The sequence below is a fragment of the Theobroma cacao genome, chromosome 7 (genome assembly GCF_000208745.1).
Source record: "Theobroma cacao cultivar B97-61/B2 chromosome 7, Criollo_cocoa_genome_V2, whole genome shotgun sequence".
In the NCBI taxonomy this organism is placed as follows: domain Eukaryota; kingdom Viridiplantae; phylum Streptophyta; class Magnoliopsida; order Malvales; family Malvaceae; genus Theobroma; species Theobroma cacao.
In genome coordinates, this window is record NC_030856.1 from 11,437,055 (window position 1) to 11,445,061 (window position 8,007).

The following is an 8,007-nucleotide window of genomic DNA, read 5'->3' on the forward strand; positions in this document are numbered from 1 at the left end:
ATGAAAACAAGTTAAAAATATTTCCATTATGCAGCAAACTTGTTCATAAATCATTACAGGCTCAAATATGACAAGTATTTCATGCAAGATACTGATTCAAGTAGTCAATTCTTATCATGCTCAAATATAACCCATATAAACTATTCAAGCAAGTTCTAAAATGTAAATCAAGATTGTTCAAATGATCAAATTATCATAGGCACAAGAAAATTAAAAAGTCAACTTTTTAAGCTCAATTTTCCTTGTTAAGACTACTAGAATGCAAATGAACAATTATGCTCATATTGCCATTATGTCATCAACATCAAACCATTATGCTTAAATGCTCAAAAATCATTTTTCCTTAAACAAATAATATGAAAACAATTTCACAAATCATGAGGAGATTTTATAAAAACAATTTTTGCAGTCAAGCAAACTCAAGAAAATAAGGAAGGTGATGATATATTCAAAATCAAATATAAATGCATACTTTTGGTTTTATAGGTTCATACTCCTTTTAAGATTATGCAATTTATAACATTTATCACATTTAAATCAATTTTGCATAATCAAGATTTGTTAATGAAGCTCAAAGAAGAATTATGCACTCAATAATTAAGCAAGAATGGACAATCAAATTCTCAATTAAGAAAAACAACTATCTTTAAGAAACCAAGCTAATTCAAAGCAATTCAAGAAAATAAGAACAAACAACCAAAATTCTCAAATAAAAGACTTTTGGTATAGAAATCACCCATTTTCCATTGTGTGTCTAGAGACCATTCGATCCCCAAGAGTTTGTTCTTCCTTGCTCTAGCACACCTATAAGAGACATTCTCCTTTGATTTTTGATATTCACATTTTTTTGGATCCTTGAAGGTTAGTGTCAACCAATATATGCTGAAATAAACATTCTTTAAATAATGAATGCATTATGAGACTTCCTACTTCTAATTTCTTATCTTTCCTTTCCCTTCACAATATTTTTTAATTTTTAATTTTCTTTTTTTAACTGATCATAATTTCTTTGAAACATTTCAACATCAATTTTTAGCTGATTTTTTTCTTCTATCAATGATTCATTTTTAATTCTAAGCTTTGAAATTTGCTCTTTTAGACTTAAGCTTAGATCTTGAAATGATAAAGCTAGCTCTTCAAACACATTTTCCAATTCATTATTTGAAAAGACAATTGACTCACAGGATGAAGAACTTACCTCATAGCTTAATGTTAAACCTAGAAATTGTCGAAGCCCTTTATCTTCACTTACTGAACTTTGATCTAAAAGATCATATTCTTCTAACTCTCTTCCTAAAGGTTGTCAACAAAGCTCACCTAGCTTTTCCTATATCTCTTTGGCACTTCCATAACTTTGGACTTCCTTGCATTAATTTTAACCAAGTCCATTAAAGATAATATGCATGACTTTGGCATTGAGTTTGATCAAGTCTAGATCATGTTCATTCCATTCAACAAGTTCTTTCTTTATTTTGTATGGATTATTCTCAATTTGTTTTTAAGCTTGATATTTTTGGCAATGATGAAGTGCTGCATTCTATATCTCCTAATAAAGAAATCTTCACCATTAAAATGTGGAGGCTTTAGAAGTGATGGTTTTTCCTCAAAGGTTGGTTCATGGAAGTTGGTGGCCATTTCTTAGAGCTAACAAGGATCACCAAAGGCAGTTAGACCTACAAGATTGATACCAAGCTCAGATACCACATGTTAGAAGTGTTAACTTAATGAATAAGTAACATGAATATTCAAGAGGGGGTGAATTGGATATTAAAAATTCAGCAATATAAGAATCAAGCAACCATAGTTGACTCTAAAGTCATGCTAGTCCATCCTTTTTATTAGAAAAATTGTTTTCAAAGCTTGTAAAAGAAATTCCAAAGAAGGATTTGATGCATGTGTAAGTCTTTAGCAAAACTACTTAGTTAAAAACCAGCAAATGATCATTCTTGAAATACTTAAAACATTTTTTAAATGTAAATCATACAAGATTATCTTAAGAAAAATGTTTAAAGAAATCTTTTTGTCAAGTGATAAACAAGTAATTATCACAAAGAAGGACTTCATAAAGAATCAAAACTAATACATGAAGAATATGAATCAAACCACATGTAATTTATGAAAGGGGTTTTCTTGAATTGAAAATGCAACAACTAAAGCAAAAATGAGAAAGAAGACACAAGTATCTTATGAAAGTTGGACTTTCTCAAATGTCTATATCTTATTCTTTAGCAAATTAAAGAGTTTCAAATCCACTTAAGGAATCATGCTTTTTAACGAGATCAAGCATTAAACCCTTACAATGGCTTTTTTTCAAGAGTCACCATAACCTTTACAAATGCCTTTGAATGAAAGCAAAGATAACCCTTCTAATGCCTTTGAACGGTAGCAAGCACAACTTTTACAATGGCTTTTAATAGGCTCAACCACAAACCCACACTAACTTTTCAAGGATGAGTTATAACCTTTACAAGAATAACAAAAGTGCCATTAAGAGGTGGATTTTACTAGTTTAGTGCAATGGAGGAAGAATGACTAACAATGAGTATAAAGATAGGATATAAAGATTGGACTGAAAGTGCAAAGAAAATTTCAGCTTAAGAAGGCTTGGTTTTTTCCCTTTCACTCTTATAAATTTTGATTCTCAAGAGTTTGGACTTTTTTTTCTATTTTTCCTCACTTGAAAATGCTCCCAAAGGGTTTTTTATATAGTTGGAAAAGTCATGTAGTCGTTAGAGATGAATTATATAAGAATCTAGCCTTAAGACATAAGTTTGGAACAAATCTAGCCATTACTGAAGCTTTAGGATCGACTACAAGCCTTCTAAGATGGACTACGTCTTTTAAAATATTCAAATTTAGGCTTCAATAGTCAATTATGAACTTCCTCTACTCAATCCACTTATTGAGAGCATGTAACTTTGAAGTTTTGGGCTTGATGATCGATTTCTAAGCCTTAAAGATTGACTAGGACTCCTTGAAATTGAGATTTCCATGTGTCTATTGTTCAATGATCAACTACTACTTGACGAGGGTCAACTACAACTCTTTAAAACTTGATTTTTGATTCTTTAATATGCTAGGATCAACTGGTACTTGAGTAGGATCAATTAGGGCTTTCTCTTCTTGAGTTTTCACACCTCTTTTACCACCGGATCAACTGGAGCTTTGTTTTCTCAAGATTCCTTGTTATTTTTACACTTGACTTCAATTATATCTTTCTTGAGGTGAAATGTTGAGTTGAGAGTTTGCTTTTTCACTCGAAACACCTTTATTGTTGTGTAGAATGATTATCTTTAAATGCTTTGAGATAATGTCCATCACTTGTGAACCTATCTTGTAATTTTAACATCTCAAATATGAATGTTTAAGGAATGATAAGCACTCATACAACTTAATCATTCAAGCTAGTAGACATTTATAAAGTGAATGTGTGCAAGGTTAATAAATTTGAATCATTTTGTCATAATCAAAACTATACTAATTTCCAAGCTAACAAAAAGCTTGCTTGTGTCTAACGGACTATCTCCATGTGGATCCTTGCATCAGTTATGGCTCCAAAATTGGGTCATGACAAAGTTGGGGTCAAAGCTCTAAGTTGTCTAAGTTGCAAGCATTTTTTTGTCTAGTGGATTATCGAGTCTGTATATGGAATTTTGATCATCATTTATGAACAGCAACAAATTTTTCAAATGGAATACCACATAGATTCTCATGTTTGTTTAAAAACCTTCCTTGCTAACCGTTAGTCGGTAATTAAGTATAGTATTTGCTCTTATCCAAGTAAAGATGTCATTTCAAACTTGAGCAATGGCTAAAGGTACGGTAAAGTAGAATTCTCTTATTGAAGACTTCAATTAGGCCACCTGCGCCCATTCTTAGAGGCCGTGGTAGGCGTGGTAAGGCCACTAAATCTGTGAAGTTTAAGACGCTTAGAGACAAGCACTCGAAGTTTTAGTCTCTTTCTGATAAGGGTAGGCACCTAACTTTGGGCTTTACTATTGAGGATTTGGCTGTAGGCTTGCAAAAGTTTAATAAAGCCATGAAAATGACTGCCAACAAGTGGATGCCATGTGAAAATGGGTTGAGAGGCATCAGGTTAGGAACAATTCTCCTAGCTCTCATGAGCATGAGGACCTTTAGCAGACTGACGTGGTGTAGATCAAATGAGAGGTTTCACTTCATGACTTTCTTAAGTTGAAGCCTTTATCTTCTTAGGATCATTTGTGATTGAGGATCCATAGCTGTTCATTGATGAGATAGAGAATATATGCAGAGCTTTGAGGTGTTCTAGTGAAAGATTAATAGAGCTTGTTGGATTTAGACTATAGGGTACAACTCATTAGTGGTTACAGTCTCTTCTTAGGGGAAGACCACAAAGGTCACAATAGTTGACATGGGAAGAGTTATATGAAGCTTTCATGGCTAGATTTCTACTTAAGGCGGTGCAAGATGCTAGGGCCTAGAAGTTTGAGGGTCCTATATAGACCCTAGGGATGTTTGTATCTAAGTATGATGTACATTTCACGCAGTTGGTGAGATTTGTGCCTTATCTAGTGTTTACTAAGAGGATGAACATGAAATGTTTTGTTAATGGGTTAGTGGCCTCACTGTATAAGGTTGTAACAGTTTAGAGATTTAGCACTAACCCTTCTACTGTTAGGTGGGCGTTGATGATGGAGCGTAGGAACATGAAGAGCTGTAGGGCTCGATAAAGGACTAAAAGAGCTTTGACAAAAAGCTAGCAAAGTGCTAAAGAGAATGGTGCTAGTGAGGGTTTTGCGTCTATGGGCCGTCAAGGTTAGTAGAGGACTTCTTAAACACAAGGCTACCAGTAAAGGAGTGAGTCGTTTAGTATTAGTAGCCAATAAAATATGGCTATTGGTACATCATTGAAGTAAGAAGCCTCTGGTTATGGTGGTTGTTCTATTTCATCATGCCCTTCATGTTGGAAGTTTTGTTGGGTTTGGCTATGGACGACATGATAGAAATTACGGAAAAAAAAAATTAAAAATTAAAAAAAAAACATACATCCACCAATAGATCACTATGGTGATATTTTAACACATAAAATAGCATACAAAATCATAAAATTTGAAACTAACCTTGCCAACATTCTTCTGATCGGAATAGCAATCTCCTTAATGCAACCCGTGAACACCACAAGAAGCAAGAACCGTAACTAATCAAGCTCTTGGCTTCCAACAGTAGTATACACGATTTCACTTGAACCTTTCAACAAAGGAGAGAGATTTTAACTATGCTTTTGTGCTAGCAAAAGGGGACAACGTTTGTCTCTTTCCACTTCACACAAGGATGGTTGAATCACACATTTAAAAAATTACTTCAAAAATAATTTTTCTTTTTCACAAAGTGGGTGATGGCACACAAGGAGAAACCCCTTTTTCTTCTTATGTAGAAAAATAGTTAAATGTGATTTATATAGCTAGGTTAAAATTAACTTTAATTTTACAATAAGGCCTTCTAAATTATAACACATTACAATATAGGCCTATGACTTAATTAAACTATTTTAATTAAGGCTAATGGAAAAAAAATGGAAATAATTTCCTCTATATTATTGCAATTTTGGCATTATAATTATTAATTACTTAGCATGTGATTTAAGTCCAACTTAAATAATTACTCTCCTAATTTAATTCAAATGCAATCATTGTGTGTGACCCATTAGGTTCCTAACAAGTTGGCCAGTCTTTAAGCATCATTGATGTCTAATCTTAATGATACATTAACTAGGAACATTTTGACATTATGCTTTGATGTATAGGGATCTCATAACTTCAACCCATTACAGTTCCCTTGAAAGGCATATTAATCTCACAAACTTCATCTAATTAGACATATAACTCATTATAATTAATGTCTTATTGATGAAGAAAAACCTTTAATTATTCAATATGAATAATATCATTGCATGATTGGAACCAAGGCTTGACCAATCTCAATTGGCTAGAGGGCTCATCCTAACAAGTTTCATAAGGGTTCATGTCATTGTACTGTTGGACTTTGCTTTGAGTGTGGATAGTTAGGGCATATGAAGAGGGATTGCTTGAGGTTGTCATCTTAAGGAGCTTCACATGGCACAACTTAGCATATTTTGCTAGAGGCATTTATGGTAGAGCTTGAGTATAGAGCTTGTGTGGTCCGAACTAAGGATAAGGACATCCAAGCTACTTTGATATTATTGGACATGTTGGATTTTGATGTTAGACTAGGTATAGATTTGCTTTCTCCCAAACTATGGTAGTATGGATTGTCAACACAAGTTAGTGACTTTTGATTTCCTAAGATAGCCATCATTTACCATCCAAGATGATCGTAGTACGACACCAACCAATGTGATATCTGCCATGGTGGTGAAGAGGTTATTGAGCAAGGTTTCCAAGGATACTTGGCGGTGGTCATGGATACCTAAATGAAAAGGGGTAAGATGATTAATGTGCGAATTGTTGAAGAGTTCTCCAATGTGTTTTTGAAAGAATTATCAAGTTTTCTTACAAAGCAGAAGGTTGAGTTTTGTATCGATTTAGTGCAAAATACTAGGCCAATATCCATACCACCATATCGTATGACTCTGAAAAAGTTTAGAAAGCACAAAGATCAGTTGGAGGATCTACTAGATAAAAGTTTCATACACTTTAGTGTGTCACAATGGGGTGCACCAGTCCTATTCATAAAGAAGAAGAATAGATCACTCAGGTTTTGTATCAATTTTTGATAGCTAAATAAGTTAACTATAAAGAAAAAAAATCCTACCATGGTGATCTATCCTTCAAGTTAACTAGTGGTAACTTGATCTTGGTAGAGGATATTTTTGAGTTGGAAGTGCATGGGAAGTTTAGCCCATATATTCATTGATGGTGCACTCAAGTCAATTAGTGGTAACTTGATCATCTTGGGTATCATTGGTAAGAGACCATTTGTCACGACCCAATCCTGGGTCATGACCGACGTAAGGGCCTAATGGGCTCAGTCCACTAAGCCCAAGCAAGCCTACTTAATTGATCTTATACATTAATCCCTATTCCTTTAGAATCCAAAGCTAGAAATGTTCAAATACCGTTTCTTTGAAAACGATTCATAAAAACCAATCATACATTCATAATGGCATCATCCACCAATATATTCATAAATAGATTAACAAATGATTCTTAATGTTTCACATTAAATATTCATATATACATAATTAGACCTTGACCGTCAGCGGAGTGACTCTGGGCACGATTGATAATACTTAGTGTCAAGTTAAACCTACCGAGCAATGTATAGGGAGGAGCACCTTGTTCTAGGATCCAATCACCTTTAACTCAGAAAAACCTAAAACATGAATTTTAAAATCGTGAGTACAAACTCAGTGATTGAACATAGGAAGGTAACAAGCAATATAATAAGGAAAAGTTTGAAATCATAATGCACTTATTTGAAAACGTTGCACTTTAGCTTAAGTCTGTATTAAAACCCTCAATTGAACCCTTGGTTGCTAAATCATGTGACGAAAAAGAATTCATATTCAACATGAAATTGGAGAAGTGGAAAATATGGCAAAAATAAGCCAAATGATAAGCGGAACAGAAAGTTTCATTCCCACTGTAGCTAAAAATAGAGAAACAAGAAAGACTTCTTTTCATTCCAAATAAACCATTTCACTGCAATGCAAATCAACTTGGAACACTAAAAAATATTGCTCAAGGTTCAGCAAGCAGGACTCCACATACATTGTAGTCACACATGTTACTCATAAAATCTTTATTGAATTAATACATGTGAACATATGCAAACATATATGTATATATATATCCATCGCTTCCCCAGCTCATGTGCATCCCCCCACATCGTGCACATAGCTGGAGTCATCGTGTGCATCCCTCCACATCATGCATAGTCAGTGCCATCGTGTACATCCCCCCATATCGTGCACACAAGCACTATCATCATCCATCTCCCTTACCACCGCCATCACCGGCATGTGCATCCCCCCACATCGTGCAC